This window comes from Neodiprion lecontei, chromosome 3 (assembly GCF_021901455.1).
Source record: "Neodiprion lecontei isolate iyNeoLeco1 chromosome 3, iyNeoLeco1.1, whole genome shotgun sequence".
Taxonomy (NCBI): Eukaryota; Metazoa; Arthropoda; class Insecta; order Hymenoptera; family Diprionidae; genus Neodiprion; species Neodiprion lecontei.
The window spans coordinates 40,447,772-40,464,724 of record NC_060262.1 but is presented as its reverse complement, the minus strand read 5'-3'; the positions used below and the strand labels follow the sequence as shown (position 1 = coordinate 40,464,724).

At 40.0% G+C, this 16,953-nt stretch overlaps 1 protein-coding gene across 1 annotated transcript in view; it reads left to right on the top strand.

Moving 5' to 3' along the window:
* LOC107223647 overlaps positions 1-16,953 on the top strand; it is a 70,943-nt gene that overhangs the window by 43,613 nt on the left and 10,377 nt on the right. The gene's annotated exons all lie outside the window — the stretch shown is intronic.

The window sequence follows — 16,953 nt, the reverse complement described above, 5'->3', positions numbered from 1 at the left end:
GGAAAACATCGCCGGACACACGGCCGGTGGTAACAAAATCTATATTTGGATTATTTACGCATGACGCCGCCCGGCACTCGAGTCGACGCGTGTCGTGTAAATATCCCACTTCCGGTTGGGACGGCCCAGGGCGAAGAGGGGGCGAGACTCAACCCGTCGATTTTTACTCGTCACCTAAAATCCTTTTTCTTGTGTACCTGTTGTGTGTACAAAACCTGGGTTAAAAAGGAACGAATCTCAGTCCTTTTTTCTTTTATCGTTGATTCGTGTCGATTTTTTACGCCTTTGATTGACAATTTGATTGAAAGTTGGAGTCAATCGATAATACTTTTGACAAAATCGTGAGTCGATCGTCTTTGAAATTGATGCGCATCGTTATGTTTTTTTTTTTATTTATTTATTTTTTTTTCTCTTCTCTCTTGCGAACCGGCGGACAAATTTACTCATCATTTGTCTCCGTGTGTTACGTTATCGTACGCGAAGGACTAATGATCGGAAAAAAAGAATTCCTTTGTACTGCAAATTATGCATTAGCTACAGTGATTGCAATGGTGTAAAAAATTGAAAACGTGTTGGCGGGGAAAAAATTCGAAATATTAAAACGTTTCATTTTTACTTGATGTTAACGAAAAAACGTTCTCTTTCTGTTTCAGGTATGTGATGATACGCCACGTCGTACTTGCCTCAACGTAAGTTTTAAAAGTAAAAAACAAAAACACAAAAAAAAAAAACAAACACTTTCAAAGTAAGTGAATAAACCATTAACATAACTGGGGAGCGGAAAAAAGAGAAGAGAAATTTTCTCTTCAAATTTCCACGCTCAATTACGTGAACGAACGTATTAACGAATAATTAATTAATTATCTCCATCGCGCGACATAAATATGTGCGTACATATAATCGCTGATTACGAACGAAAGATGGATGGATTAATTAATTAATTTGGTTCATTAGCTGATTGATCAGATAAATGACGCAATAAATGCCGTATTATAAATAATTATAATCGACATTCGTTCGTTCGCGGTCGTGTTTGCTGGAATGAAATTTTATCGACAGGTGTAGCGGCGGCACGTCAGAGCGATTATTCTCTCGGCTGGGGAATTTTCGATTTATCGCATTCCCGTAATTAGCTAATTAATAACAATCCTCGGTTTGCCGCGGCGAGAGAAAGAGAGAAAGTGAGAAGCGTGACGCACGTAAGAAGCGCGTTAACTAGCCTCTTTCTATTGTCGATAATGGCAGTCCTCTTTGTGCCGTCTCAGGATTCTATCCTCCTTCCGTCTTTCTCCAAGTCCCCCTCCTCTCCCTCTCGCTCTTTCCGTGATTCTCGTCCGGCTTTGTCTTCCGGTTCCGGGCATGGCAGCGGCAGGCATTGCGCTGTTCATTTGTCATTCTTTTCCACGCTTGTTCCTTGGCTCTCTCTCTCTTTCTCTCTCTCTCTTCGCCCGTCTCTCCCTCTAAAAGAGAAACAATTGAAAGAGCAGCTGTGACTACCCCCCCCGATTCTATGCCCCTCACCTTCTCTTTTCCCTCGAAGCATTTTTTGTTTTTTATTTTTTTTTATTTTACTTTCAAACTCTTTCGGTGTTACCAAAATTTATACCCTGAGGGAAACGGACCAATCGAGATTCTTTATTAAAGAAAAAAGAAAATAGAACGAAAGAAAGAGGAGAAAAATATATCCCAAGAATTGGTGTAAAGAGGAAGGTTTCCAACTCACCCACCGGAAATATTCACAGTGCGAAAAGAAGTTTTCTCCTTTCTATTCGTATACCTTCGGATTTTCAATTTTTTTTTATCATTCACCTTTTTTTTTCAACGTATACTTCGTTTGTCACTTTTTATAAGCCAGATTTTTCTACGTTGAACTTGAAGCTTTATTCCGCTTTAACTGTTCAATACAGCTCGAATGAATTCTATTCCCCTCCAGCCTCCACAAACCGTTTTATAACCACAGACGATCGTATCTAGGTACGATGAACGTGTAATTTTCTGTTCTAACCTTCATTAGCACGATATAAAAAAAAGGATCCAATTCGTGCGGAAAATTATAAAATAAATCGGGTATATGCGTGACGTGTCTGTAATTCGTAATTGAAGTTTTCGAATTCTAACTCTGTGCCGTGTCGGCGGTTCAGACCTAAAATCTCTCCTCGTCAACCTTATGCGAATGGATTTTCATCGATGCAGGGAATTCAGGATTTTTCTTTTCTTCTTCTCCTTGTTTTACCCCCACTTCCGGCTTCAAATGCAGGTAGAGAAAGCACTGTATAATTCTTTGAAATGCACGTATGTTATGTGTACATATACGAGTATGTAGGTGTGTGCACACATGCAGACTCGCGCTTCAAACACCAACGTCACGCGTCAAGGATCTCGTAATATACAGGCAAGCGCTATCGATCCCCTTTTCACAACAACAGTCCTCCTCTCCCTAACCCTGTTAGTAAAAAACTTCGGGGGGCGAATTATTTGTCACGAGCTAAAAAGGTCTCGAACGCCAGCCAACAAGCCCATTCACTTGTGTATATATATACGAGTATATGTGTGTGTGTGTGTATGCGTCGATGAATTTTCTTTCTTTCGTTTTCCTTCTTTTTCCTCTCTTTGCTACCCGTTCGATGTAAGCGAACGCGTCGAAAAGTCACGATCATTCTATTATAACACACGTGCGGGTCGGTCTGGTGAACGCGAATCGTGAAGAATTAGCGATTTTTTGTGCTCCCCTTTTTTCAACAATCGTCCACTCGAGTCAAGCAGCAACAGCAGCAGCAGCAACGGCTTGTTGATTAAAAATCGTTCCAACCGGTGTACGAGCATTAAGATTTTCTTATAAAAGAATGGAGGACAAATTTCTCTCCCAAACCTGCGAGTCACATCGCACCGGAAATTGGAGTGGGCGAATATTGCCGAAATTAGGGAAGGAGGGCGATAATACGTCAGGCATGATATGCGAAAGAAGGTATCGATTACCATTCGACGTGGTGGACTAGCTGGTTTCCAGGTTTTGGCGCGAGCAATGGCGTTGGTGGTGGTTGGCGGTGGTGGTGGTGGTGTTAGTGGGATCCTGCAGCTGCGCGATATATTCGTTCCTGCCTCTGCGGTTCGGGTTTCCTTTTGGGTCCCTGCAAAACCACCCCAGGAAGTCACGACAGGGGTCGATCTCCTCGTATGCACGAGCATACTCCTATACTGCGAACGCAGGCCTTGTCTCATTAATATTAATCACGCGCCGTGTGTGACATGAACCCTCTTTAAATATCTGATCGTTTTATACTCCTTTTATTATACTCTTATACTATACGTCATCTTTGTAAAAAAAAAAAAAAAAAAACAAAAAAACAACAATCAATTTACTTGTGACGAGAATTCGACACGCGATAGTCGGCTTATCGTCCTTCGATTTTGGAAATTCTGAAACATCGATCACGTGACTTTGAAGGGTGAATTACGTGGTATCAAATTGTGATGCATGTCAATTTTTGCGACTACTCCCTTGTTTTGTATAGTTTTTGTAAAATTCAACGTTGTGGTAGCGAGTCTCGGACAGTTTCTATTGTAAATTGACTCCTCGATTTGTGGAAGTTATGATCAGTCGATACGGTGTAACGTTGAGACTGTAACCGAATATTAATGAATTATTAAAACTTGAGGCCATATGAATCTCTCTGCATGTTTAAAAACATGCACCACCGTGACGTTTACGACTTTGTGTCGATCACTGCTGCACAGCAGCGTATTATAATCCAACGAGCCAAGAATAAATTATACCTACCTATACTGCACGTAGCCAAAGAGTGACGATGTTGAAGGAAGGAGGACAAGGAAGAAAAAAAAATGCAAGAGTAAAGAGAAGAGAGAAGAAAAAAAAAAGAAAAACATAACTCGCACCGAAATTTCATTAGGATGACTGAATAAGACAGAAACTTCTCTTGTCGAATGAAAATTATTGACTTCACTTGGAAATACGCGATCACCTTTGATTCGAACTTTCATTCGCAGTATGCAGACTTTGTACTTAATGTGTATTATATCACGTAGTTACGTAACTCGACTAACGGCAAATTCATAAAGGTATAAATAGTAGACCCAAGGATACGATACGAACTTGAGGTATTGTGCATTATACGTGGACTTATCGGCAAGGTGTGAGAAAAAGCACGTCTAGCTCTGTCAGGTAGTGAGAGAGAAAGGCAAAGACGTGTTAGCTGGAAGCGAGTTACCGAGGAGCGATCGACCGTGCGGCGGAAATGAAACCTTCTTCTTCGTCTTCTTCTTCTTGAGAAGCTAAACTTTCCTCTAAAACTCGGAGGTGGCGCCGGCAACAGGTATTTGCTTCTTGGCTTATTTGCCAAGAGACTTGGTACAGACGCAATGATTCGATGTCGACTACAGAGCTTACCGATACCTCGACTAAAGGCTGCATCCAGCCAACTTCATTTAGAAGAGAACATCGTAGCTATGACTCGTATCGGTATAACTGGAACTACGAGTTTGGACTGGTGTATTCGAAACTTGACGTGAATCGATAATTTTCTATTCACTCGAAGTCGTGAATGAATGAATGTATGAATGGATGGACGAATGAGTTGGGACAGTGCAAACAGTTTTGGTACTCTGCACCCATAGCTCGATTTACTGTACCTAACTATATTGCTCAGAATAAATTCAAAGTCCGTACTCTTTAAACATTGCCTACCTAGTTTAAAATCTCTTCTCGTACACTCGCGGATGTCGTTCTGGTAATTATGTATAATTTAAAAAAATATCACAGCCTTCGCTACTCCGTCACGATCTTATCAACATCCTGTGACTTGGGATTCAAATAACCTGCACCAGTCTCTTTCTTATTGTTAGTAGCATATGACGTGTGATTAAGCACCGGAAATCGAACAACTGTGTGAGGCGGTGGATTGTTGAAACATATTATAAAAAAGTAACAACGTGGTTCTTTCTATCTTTCTTTCTTTCTTTCTTCTTGACCGGTTCAATTTTAGTACCTATACGTGCAACACCGACTTGAGTCTTGACCCTAAAATCAGTAGTTAAAGTCTTGTAAGAGAATGCTAATAAAACCAGTCAACCAGTTGTTTTAATGGACGTTTATCTTCGGGAATACAGACAGTAATATCATTCATCCATCTAACTCAGGCTTTGTTTTTGTTGGCAAGTGAGACAAACAACTGTGACTTGGTCAAATCGCAGCGTAAAGATAAAAAGTTTTCGCAATTAATCGATTTGGCGCTCTTGGACTCCCTCGTGAACTTCAATTGGTCCAGCAAGAAGTATAGAAATGAGGAATGAACCGTCATGTAGATGCTACAACAAATGGTGCTTCGATTCACGAAGAACCCATGAAGGTGAAGCTAGCAGCCAGAGTTAGAAGTCGTATTGGATTTTTTGAAAATAGAAAAATTCTGTTTAGTTTTACCCTCATAATTCTATATTATATAAGTATTGAGGGTTCAAGGTATTTCACAAAATTTTGATTTTCGGTGATCACTACTTTATTCGAATAAACATTAGAACGTTCGGCTGCCAATTCCGGCTGCTAGCTTCAGCCCCGTGAATAACCCTGTCAAAATTTTTCCCTCAACTCGTCAAATCACATCTACCCTCAGTCTGCAACGTTGTTTACGCTCCTTTCATTAGACTCGACAATGAAAGCGTCGAGACCGTAAAGAGCTGACTGCACGAAATCGCCGGAAGGCGAGCCATGCAGCCCAGAAGCTAGCACGGTGCACACAGCAGACGATGTCTTGTAATAACTAACAGTCAGTCAGTCAGCCAGCCAGCGAGCCACCCGCCTATACCATGTGCACACACACGAGCGTATACATGGATAGACAAGTACTCACGAGGATGACGAGGAGGAGGAGGAGGAGGAGGAGGTGAAGAGACTTTGGTCGGTATTTCGTAATAATACGAGAATCCCAACGGAATACGGGTATATATTACCCAACGCTTGATGCTCGAGGATCGGGGATGCTGATGCAGGATCCAACACCGTCGTCTCGTCTCATTTCATCTCGTTTCCGCTTTTCTCTCCCCTCGTTGCTTCCCCACTTATTGTCTAGACGAAATGGCTTGCACCTTGATGCTCTCCTGCTGGACAAGACCTTCTTCACCACCACCACCACCACCACCACCACCACCACCACCACCACCACCACCACCACTACCTGCGGCGTAAACCGGGAACAGAATATTACCTCTTCCATGGAAACACTGTTTCATACCATGTTCAAGTTGCCTGCATCACCACGTTCTATACACACGATGTTCCTATTCGTTCCTCCAGCGTTACGTTCCATATATGGGTGTGTATTTGTATGACATGCACTGCACTCTACACGCCATCTTTCGATGTACCAAATTACACGTACACACCTGCAGTACCTACCTATCTCACACGTTACTCCGCATCTCGCTGCAGTCAACCAGACGATGCTACAGCAGCATTCTTAAGGTACCAGTCGTGCTTGCGCTGAGCGTGTTGGCCGCGTTATTTATTCAGTTCCTTGTTTTACAGTGCGATCTTCTTTGCGAGAAGTGGCTACGTAGCTTACGGCGATTTACAACAAACGCGTGGAATTTCTTTCCGTTGAATGTGGTGTTGGGTAGGTGTACGGGTCTTACTTGCCTTGGTACTAGTTTTGTGGTCATTGTTTCATCCAGTGATCGATGTATAATGTTCACAAGTGGTACAAAGCAGCTCGATTCTCGTGAACACTAATTTCTGAAAGTACAAAGTGTGCCAAGTATTAAAACTTTCGTCAAAAACTTGCTCGAAGATGACTTTTAATCACGAATCACGCAATTGTAGAGATTCAACGTCAAACTGAGAAAAAAAAGGGATTCCATATAGATAGCCACTAATGGTTACAGTGAACACGAATTGCGAATCTACCCTACTCGATTGAACGTTGCCGAGTTTGAAAACGATGAAAATCGCGAGTCCGTTCATCGAAGATTTAGCTGGTCTGTTAAAGAACTGAAACTCTGTTGGAAAATAGTAAACCTACCTGTCTTTGGAATGCAGAAAAGAATGTTGTTTCATGGAAATATACGTAACTAGTTCTCGCCTCGCGGTATGTAATACAGGTTCACAGAGAGGCGAGATTATTTGTCGAGCCAGTTCGTCGATATGTCGAGAGGGTTTATGGGTATGAAAATTACCGCGTGTAGAACGCGTTGCGTGTCTACCGTTAGTATAACCTGCACTCGTCGGATTATTTTTATTTTTCATTTATTCTTTTTCTCCGCCCCTTTTCATTTCAGTCCACGGTCTCGTAACGTAGAGCGATTAAGAATTAATTATACAGTGGCGTTTTATCGGTGTTGCTGTTGCCAATTACCATCGCAGCTTAAGCAAATTGAGTACCTGCAACGTGTTCCGATCTTAATAACCGATTTCCAAACCGGTCGAATTATTATTTCCCTTTAACGCGACAAGTGTTTCGAATTCATAAATTAAATATTATAATTCGACCTAGTTGTCCGTTTATAGGTATATACAAGTTTATCAATTAGCGATAATCAGGTGTGTTGACGAAATATTTTATGCATTTCACCGATCATTGAAATAGAAAATACTGTCTAAAATGAAGGAGGAAAAGTGTCCTGACGCTCTGCGTATAAATCTTATACTGTCCAGCTATTTGCATAATTGATTAATTAGTCAAAGTAGTCCTCGATCTTAAGGAAAACCAGCTCGTGGATATTTTTAGAACGTTTCAACTCTATTTTTGTCAATCGAGACTCGTAGTTATTTCGACGAGAACTCAGAGCCTCACTTTTGACTTTTATAAGGTACACTGAACTCGCAACGAAATCGTACGGTGATTATAGATTACTTTTTGCTCTGTATATACGGATAGCTTGACAGAAACGCCCCGTGCCATGCAACGGTGCATGCAATCGGCTGTCTTGAACGGGGTTTATAACTTCCAACCATCGTTATTACGTTCACCACGCCCAGACCAGCTACTCGAGTCCACGTCTTCGTGTTTCGATGCCTTTACAATCGTCTGCTGCAATATTTCTTCGTATCTATACGCATATATTTACAAGTATGTATTTCCGATATCCGTCACGTACAACTTGATTGCGCCTCCTTTACACCATGACAATGGTACAGTGCTCGATGATTCTATACAATGTTGTATAATTCTCTACTAGATGTATGTATATGTATATATGATGAATATTATAGGGTTAGGAATATACTTCGACTCGCGGATCATTGGGCTTAATTGGTGGTTTTTTATTGTTTATTTAATTTTGGTTCGTTAGCTTGAAAGAGATATTTCGACACGTTGATTCGACCCATCGTGTTTGGTACCTCTTCTTCTCTTTTTTTTTTTTTTTTCCTCGGCGTTTTGAAGAACGGCGTAACGAGAGAAGTGGCTAAATTTATACAGCCCAGTCAATGAGCACTGATTTTTTAACAACAAATATCAATCTTGAAATTCTACAACCTGTTGTATAGAATAATATTGTGCGGCGATGAAAATGATTTTACTGTAACATTCTTCGTTGCATAAATACTGGTTTTTTACAATTGCTAGTTCTCGTTTCATACCATTTTCAATTCCCCGCGCGTGAAATTTTAACGAACGCCGTTATTGCGTTGATATTTTAATATCCGCGAATCGTTACCGCATTCGCTGTTCCGCTTTGGATTTATTCGATTTGCAAAATCCTAATGCTAGCTATAAAACTTGTTCGAAACTTGACCAATTTCCCGCACGTTGTATTTATAATCAAAACTGTCACACTATCCAGGTTCATTTACCGTGTGCGGTTGCTTTAATCAAACTCATTGTTAATTCTCTTCCATCAGTCTATACATATTATACACATATACTCATACAGGTTTTAAAAAAGGAACAAGCTTTTTCCTCTTCTGAAATTCAACCAACCAGCGTGCATAGTGAATAAATTAAAAAAAAAAAAACAAATAAAGGTTAATAAATAAACACCGTAATACATAGTGTGGAAACCGCGCACGTGCCTTTTGGACAACAGGTCCTCCTCTTTCATCGGTCCCGAGGGAACGATGCGCGGGATCGTAGTTGATTGGTGGCAACGGGGAACTGAAAAGGGGACGAGGCGAGTGCCGGGTAACGATTTTCTCATCCCACGGGACGCGTGTCGAGCCCTCCCTCTTTCCTCTCTCTCTCTCTCTCTCTCTCTCTCTCTCTCTCTCTCTCTCTCTCTCTCTCTCTCTCTCTCTCTCTCTCTCTCTCTCTCTCTCTCTCTCTCTCTCTCTCTCTCTCTCTCTCTCTCTCTCTCTCTCTCTCTCTCTCTCTCTCTCTCTCTCTCTCTCGCCTTCTCCGTACCTTCCGCAGCTTGTGCACGCATACATTGCGCGTTGTTTCGTGTACGTAGAGGATGCGTTTATTATACGCGTGTGCAAACCTAACACTAAAGTACGAGGCACCCTCTGGGGACAATTAGCGAAACCCGCCACCGCCGCCTCTCCCCCCCGCCGATTCCTCATGCAAATCAACCCCTAATCCAGAGCTTATTTCTATTGTTCGAGGTACCACCTCCCGGTGGCAACCAACCCATGGTTATCGCCAGCTATATACCTCTCCAATTCTCTTTACCCTACCATCCCGTCCAAAGAGCCCCGAGGTACAGACAACGACGACCTGTTTATCGATTTGCCTGGTAATAATTTTCGACGTTCTTTCGTTTCACGATTTGTAGACCTAATAATATACACGTTATACGGATCCTGCAATGGGCTTCGTTGCGTTGCGTGAATCGTGTGTGAGATTAGGGAAAAACACAAACGAGAATGAGAAAAAAAAAAAAACGTAAAACTTGAGAAAATTTTTATTTTATCGAATTCCGATCAGTGTATAGATTATATATTTATTTATAATTGTTGTATTGTAATTCATAGAAAGGTGATTATTCAATTACAGTTAGCATGTGAAGTTGGGCAGACATTTTCCTCTCTCTCTCTCTCTCTCTACTGATTTTTTCTTTTTATAAATAATCTGTCGACTTTAATATCGTATAAGTGAAAACAGAATGATGTACCGCGTTTTGACGGCGTTTATTGAACGCGACTTTTGATTCACTAAATAAATGGTTCTCATGCCTGCGTGTCGAGTCGTTGTTATTCATTCACAGAGAATGACAGGTATGCTCGATGGTGGGAAACGAGCTACTCGCATCCATTACCAAACCGCGATATCCGTTTAACTGATCCCCGTCAGAGTTGTAATATTTAATAGCACATGTATGCAATTACATATATATGTATAGACGCGAATTCACGTTTAACGCGTCAGACAGAGTAAATTTTTACGATTTTAGAATTAAGATTTTTTTTTCAGTGAGGTCGATATTCTTGGGGGGAAAAAATCGTACCGAGTCGTTCATTGGAACAAGCAACGCGAAGAGTGTTTTTCACGTGTATTTATAAACGATAAATGTAAATCGTAAAAATTTGTTGTCGAACGGAAAAAGAAAAGACATCTAGAGAGAAAAAAAAAAAATTAAACTTTTGCACGGAGAACTGGTGCGGGATAATAAGATCAGTTTAAAGCGCTCACGCATCCTACTCGGATATAATGTAAAGAGCTTTTGATGTATCGCTGAAAGATCCTTCCTATGGATCGACAAAATCGCGATACGCTGTAACCGTCGGTAACGATGGCAAAGAACGGCTTTGGCTTTGCCATCGGTATCGCTGTATTTTCTTTATACCTATATTCGTATGCATGGTGTATAATATATATATACATGTATATATATACATACAACGTTGTGCGAAGGAAAGATGCGAAGCGTGCATATGTGTTTTGCCATTCCGTCGAACGATCGGCTTCACATATGTTTTATACGTTCTATCCCGGAAACTAGTTTTTTTCTTTTTTCCCTCCAGAATTCCGAGTTATGTTTGCGAGGTGGCTTATAAAGCGTATACATAACACAAACGCACACAGATACACGCGCGTAAATCCGGAGTGCGTAAATGTGATGAGGGGAGGAAAACACAAGGCTGGACAAACCCCTTGGTCGCCCTTATTTAGTCGAGCCGTTTCGCCCGCAACGCGGGGCATACCCTTGATATTTTAGCCAAAAACCCCACATCGAATCACCATATAAACGACTCTGAGCCCCTACTGCGAGACTCGCGAGGAGCCAACCCTCACCTTAAATATACGTTTCATTTTAGTACCCCAGCGGCGGCGGCTTCTCATACCCAAAAACCTCGAGTCCTCGCCCTGATACCATTTCAGATTCTCCCTCCCTCCGCTTATTCGATTCCACTTCCTGTCCTTCTTCCCGGCGGCAGCCTCCTTCGAGAAACATAGGCGTAGGTACAAATAGTTGTCTCGCAGAAATTATTGTAACGAAACGTTGAGAAAAATTTATTATTTTCTTTATTTTTACATTGACTTTGAAGGAAGTAAGATTTCGAAATATATGAATATGTCTTGTTTTATTACGGTTTACGGAATTTCAAACAATATCAATGTAGCGAAATAAATATTTTTCATTAGCGTAAATCGTTACAATAACGTTAGTTAGCTTCGCATATTTTTGCAAGTAAGTGCTTGAATTGTATTCAACGTTTGTCGTCCGATTTCATCAAAGTAATGGATCTGAATTAATAGAATCGTTGCGGTTTTTTTTTTTTTTTTGGGGGGGGGGGGGGGGGGATTCGATTCTTTAACATTTGTGATTACACTTGCGAATGTGATGCGAGATTATTATATTTTTTCACTCTCTATCGAGGAGGCAATTATACAGCGCAGATTTATATCGAGTAAGGGAACTTACGCGGCGGACTTGTATCGCTTTGAGTTTATTGCAGTATCTAAACCTGCATGTACATTTAATCAAATATTCGTGTAAACGCAAATCTTCAAGTTTTAAAGATTACTAGTTTGTTGCTTGTTAAAAGTCATATATTATTTACCAATTTCGTAAAAGCTGTGAATAAATTTATAAAAAAAAAACTGTTAACTTTTTTTTTTTCTTGTAATTATACACAACATTTTCAGATACATATTCAATTTTCTGGTTTTCAAGTGAGCGCAAAAACACGAAAGAGTGTATAAGGCAAGAGTGAGATATATAAAAGTACAGAAAACAGAGACCAGAAAAAGGCGAGGATAATGGGAACAGGTAACCGGGATAAAATAAAATGAGACAAGATAAAGTAAATTCTGGTATCTGGCCGCCTATGCAGGCAGGGGGAAGAATGGAGGGTAAGACCCCAACCCCACTGAATGGCTGCTTCCCTCAGGATACCCTCCCTTATACCAAACTCCTCGGTCAAAGTCCGAAGGATCTTGTAGGGGGACAGAATCTCTCCTCTCGACTCGTTCCTTCGTTGCTGCGCTTTGTCGATTTTCTCTGCTTCCGCGAAAATTTTCATATTAATTCGCCAGATCGTGTTATAAATAAAATCTAACCGGAATCCGCTATTTAATAACGTTGCCTCACCACCGCCGGCAGTCTCATTTCTGTATTCTATAACCTCAATTTGATTAAAGTTAATGACGATTTATGTAATATTAGTCATAATTCAAGTCATTGGATTTTTAACTTGTTATTGTTATTATTATTATTATCGTTACTTGTTTTTTTCTTGTGGTCGAAAAAAAACTCAAGTTCTACAAGTTCAGGAACAAGTTGGATAATAGAGAAAAAAGGAATCTGACATACCATTGTGACACTCAACTTAATTGTCTATGATTGTTTTTATATCTATAGCAAACTATTTGAGTTTTTACTAGTATGATTTGAGAAGAAAAAGAAGTTTTTTTTTTAATGCTCAGAAGGACAAAATTGAACATACCGAAAGTAAACGTATGTGAGATGGGATAAATTTACGCTAAATTTCTATGCACGTAAGACATGAAGGATCGGTATGAAAGAAAGGGGGGACGGGGGGGGGGTTAAAGTAATTCAAACCTGAGCTATCGTAAATCAGTCACTGACCAAACCTTGGCTATGTATCTAATGTATAGTAAACTTGTATTTATGTATACCAATACAACTACATATATATATATATATATATATATATATATAAGTATACGTACATATGAACGAACTCAAACCCATTGAAAGTGGCAAATTTCCCGGCTGCGATGCGGTGGCAGACAAACGGGCGGATGTAGAGAGAGAAAGAGAGGAGAGGAGAAGAGAGGAGGAGAGACGGCAGTCCCGATGGTACTGTAGGGGATGCTGATGCTGCGACGCAGGGTGTAGAAAGCGAAAAGGTTGAAGGAGGGGGGGGGGGGGTTGGCGTTTTATACACGAGGATAAAGTAAAGAAGGCAGAGAAAAGCTACGGGCGCAGCAGACACACCGACGGAGAAGGGAAAAATCCAACAAGCTTTGACTCTGTACTCTGCGATTTCGCATCTTTCACCACTTTTTCTTCTTTTTTTGCCTTTTATTTTTACCCTGTGATTCCGGTACCTACATCTGACACGTGAAAAGTTTTCGAGCAGGCTTGGAAGACTCTTCATCCCCTGTATAATATATGGATAATCATAATAATAGAAATATTCGGTTAAATCGAAAGCTCTGTCAAAATTTTTCAAAATCACTCTTTTTCAACGTAACACCCTTTCTTTCTCTTATTCATTTCGATTAATAATTGTCTGTGAAAAATTTCGAAAAATGACCAGTCGTTGACTTGCGGCGTTATTATTTGTCTCCTTTATGTGTTTGAATTCAAAAACCATCCCGGCGATATATTTGAAGATTGAATCTTCTTTAAGATAAAAAAAGAAAAAAAAAAGAAGAGGAAGAAATTTGTCATGAGTTTACGTGGTTTATTCAATTTTCGAAACATTATCATCGGGATTTTCTATCAAACTCAATCGATAATAATTTCCGATACATCGACATTCAAATCTTTGAAATATACGATTAATTGAAATGCAAGAACGATCGGTAATCGAAATGGCTCGCGGTGTTCAATAATTTCGGTCGCAAGATGGCCGTTAGTGAATAAAATGAAATTCCGATAGAGGGAGAGAAAAAACTGTCGAAATTCATTTTTGATTATCTACCTGCGCATTTATGCACCACTTCACTTAATTAACTCGATTAACAATTCTTTCCTCCGGAAGCTGGAAAAATAATGTCGTTTCTTCACCGAAGATTTCTGTAAGCAGGAACTCGATACCTGTCCAAAAAAAGTCTTCCCCTCAAGCCAGCAACGTCACCCTGTACATTTTTCGCGTATGCAGGGTGTGCGTTACATACGTATATCCTTCCATCTCTTTATACTCCGCTGCTGCTGCTACTGCTGCAGTATCATCACTGATTCCTCCTCTTCCTCTCCTCTCCTCTTCTCTCCTCTCCTCTCCTCTCCTCTCCTCTCCTCTCCTCCCTGACGGCTGGCGCGGTTCTTCGTCGCCGCTCTTTGCTCATTGATTTTTCAGCGAGAGGCAGAGGTAGAAGCAGTCGGGTTTATACATTTTCGAGGTGAGGTGAGGTGAGGTGAGCTCTAAGCTTACTCGTGTAACTATCCCTGACGCTACCCCCTCTTCCTCCTCCCCCCCCCCCCAACCCCCGTCCCGCCGACACCCGCGATACAGGGTGATTACATAACCTCACCTCGCTAATAATTCCCTACGCCACACGCTCGAGTTAACGAGTTTTTAATTTCACCATACTACGGAGATCACCAACCAACCAAACAATCCGTTATAACTTTTTAATTTGATTTCTGACGCTCGGTTTATTTCTGTTTGTCAATCAATTATTCAACTCGGCAACGGGCGTTACACAAGTTTAAACGCTCAGCGATCCATCGTAATAAATTTTTTATCTCACGTTACCGTTACTAGGCCGTTTCTTAGTTTTTTAATTTTTTTCATTTTTTTTCTTCCAAACTTATAAATTCTTTTTTTAAATTTATACCGAATACAACGAATTTTCAGATGTAGATTTTGTGAACAATTGAGTGACTGATATTAATGGACAACAATATTATTGGGAAGAAACTATTTTTCTAATTTGTTTTTTTTTTTTTTTATATATATGTTTTGTTCTCATTTCAGCTATAAAATCGTACTAATATCTATATTTCGCACTTAAATTGACAGCAAATGGTTGAGGTGGTATCAAATTAATCGAGTCATGTATAACGTAATTCTCGGGTTAAACACGGTAAATCTTGATGAATCATACACGGTCGTAGCTTTTCCGGATGCAAAACGAAACCCGTCATCAGCAGCTTGCCCCCTTCCTCTTTAATGTTATTCGTTGATAAACGAAGTTTTAGTCTGCTGGAAAATTACAATCTTGCCGTGCTCACCCGATTTCAGAATTCATTGTACGTAAATTAATTTCCTTTTAAAACAGAGTATTGATTGAGTTTTCGAAACATCGTTATATAAATATGCAATTTGTGTACACGCGTTCGTTATCGCTTGTTACGAATTCAAAGAACTTGTTAAAATTTAATAAACTCATATTCCTGTATTTTTTATATAATGTAATAATAATATTGAATGCAGCCTCATTTTTCCATCGCGAATCTCCATATTTTCCATTAATAAATTTTGTTATTCTTAACAATAGAAATGCGTTGTAAAATATACAATAGCAATGGCAACAACTATGATGATACTGGAAGTAAAATCTGAATTAGATATCGAGTAAATTTATACACTTATTGATACGTTGATAAAAAGTGTGATAGTTAACAACGGAATCAGTTATATTAAGGCAACCGCGTCTCGCAAAGGTTAGGTGGAAAGAGACTTTAGTATAAAAGCGGAGCTTGTGGTATATAATCCTCCATGGATGAGGGAACATCGGCTAGGGATGAGATTGAGGTACTGTCTTAGTGGCATGGTGTTACCATGGTAACAGACTGTAAGCCGCTTAACACCCCAACAACACCGAGTCAACTCCAGGCGTCCCTCAGCCTGGTTTATCTTTGAGGGTTTGCTGCTGTCGTTGCCAGCTAACAGAAAAATAGTTTACTGTATAACCTTATAATGAATTTAGCACGAGCCAATTAATTTCATGAGGTGTCACAGCCCTTTTCTTTCCTGCAACTGACAATTTTCTTGAACTTTGCAAACTGCGTTGAAATTTCTAGTAACCATCTTCTTTTCCACATCGTTATCCTGCCACAGAATATAATTTGCATACTTTGCTAATTGTGAATCGTCCTTCTAAAGCACGATACGGTCTGAGTTTGAAATCTGCATTCGAAAGGACATGGTGGAGGAAAAAGTAGAAGGAGAAAATGATTAAGCTCAATTAACGAAAATTGTATTCTTGCCAATCCTCTTCTATAAAGATCATTCATTCCAATTACTGGAGAGTCAAGTTGAAATGAGATTTTAATTGCCTAAAATGCACTCAGCTGTTGGAGTCTATAGCTGTAATGCACACTTTCTACCATCAAATTTACAATGAGTAAAACACTCTGAAGTCTGCCAGAAGTTCAGCCCCAAGAGAAGTGATAGAAAAGAAGTAGTCTTATTCTCGAATAGTCTGTAAAAGCACTATGAGGCCCAGGGTAGGAAGAGATCTGTTGCTAAAGTTCGGAAGCACACTCTCTCGATGAGAGATTAAATGGGGGGATTAAAACCTCTTCCCAAAAGAACGGGAGGGTTTGATAGTTGCTTTTTCTTCTGTTTCTTCTCTTCATTATTTTCTTATTTTAACCAAATGCGGCTGCTGCAATATTACACAAACCTAGATTTGAGGTGGAAATAGTAACGTGCGTTGTATGTGCTCAATAAATCATACGATGATTCAATTTCAATAGAAGTACCATAATCAATAACATATTCTTGTAACATTGACGAAAATAGATCTTACAAATGGCGGATCACTCGTGAATTATTTTTTTAATTATAGCAGTTGTGATTACTTTTTGACAATGCTCCTCTCATTCTTGCCACTGTTTTAGTAACACATCATTTCTGTTTGAATT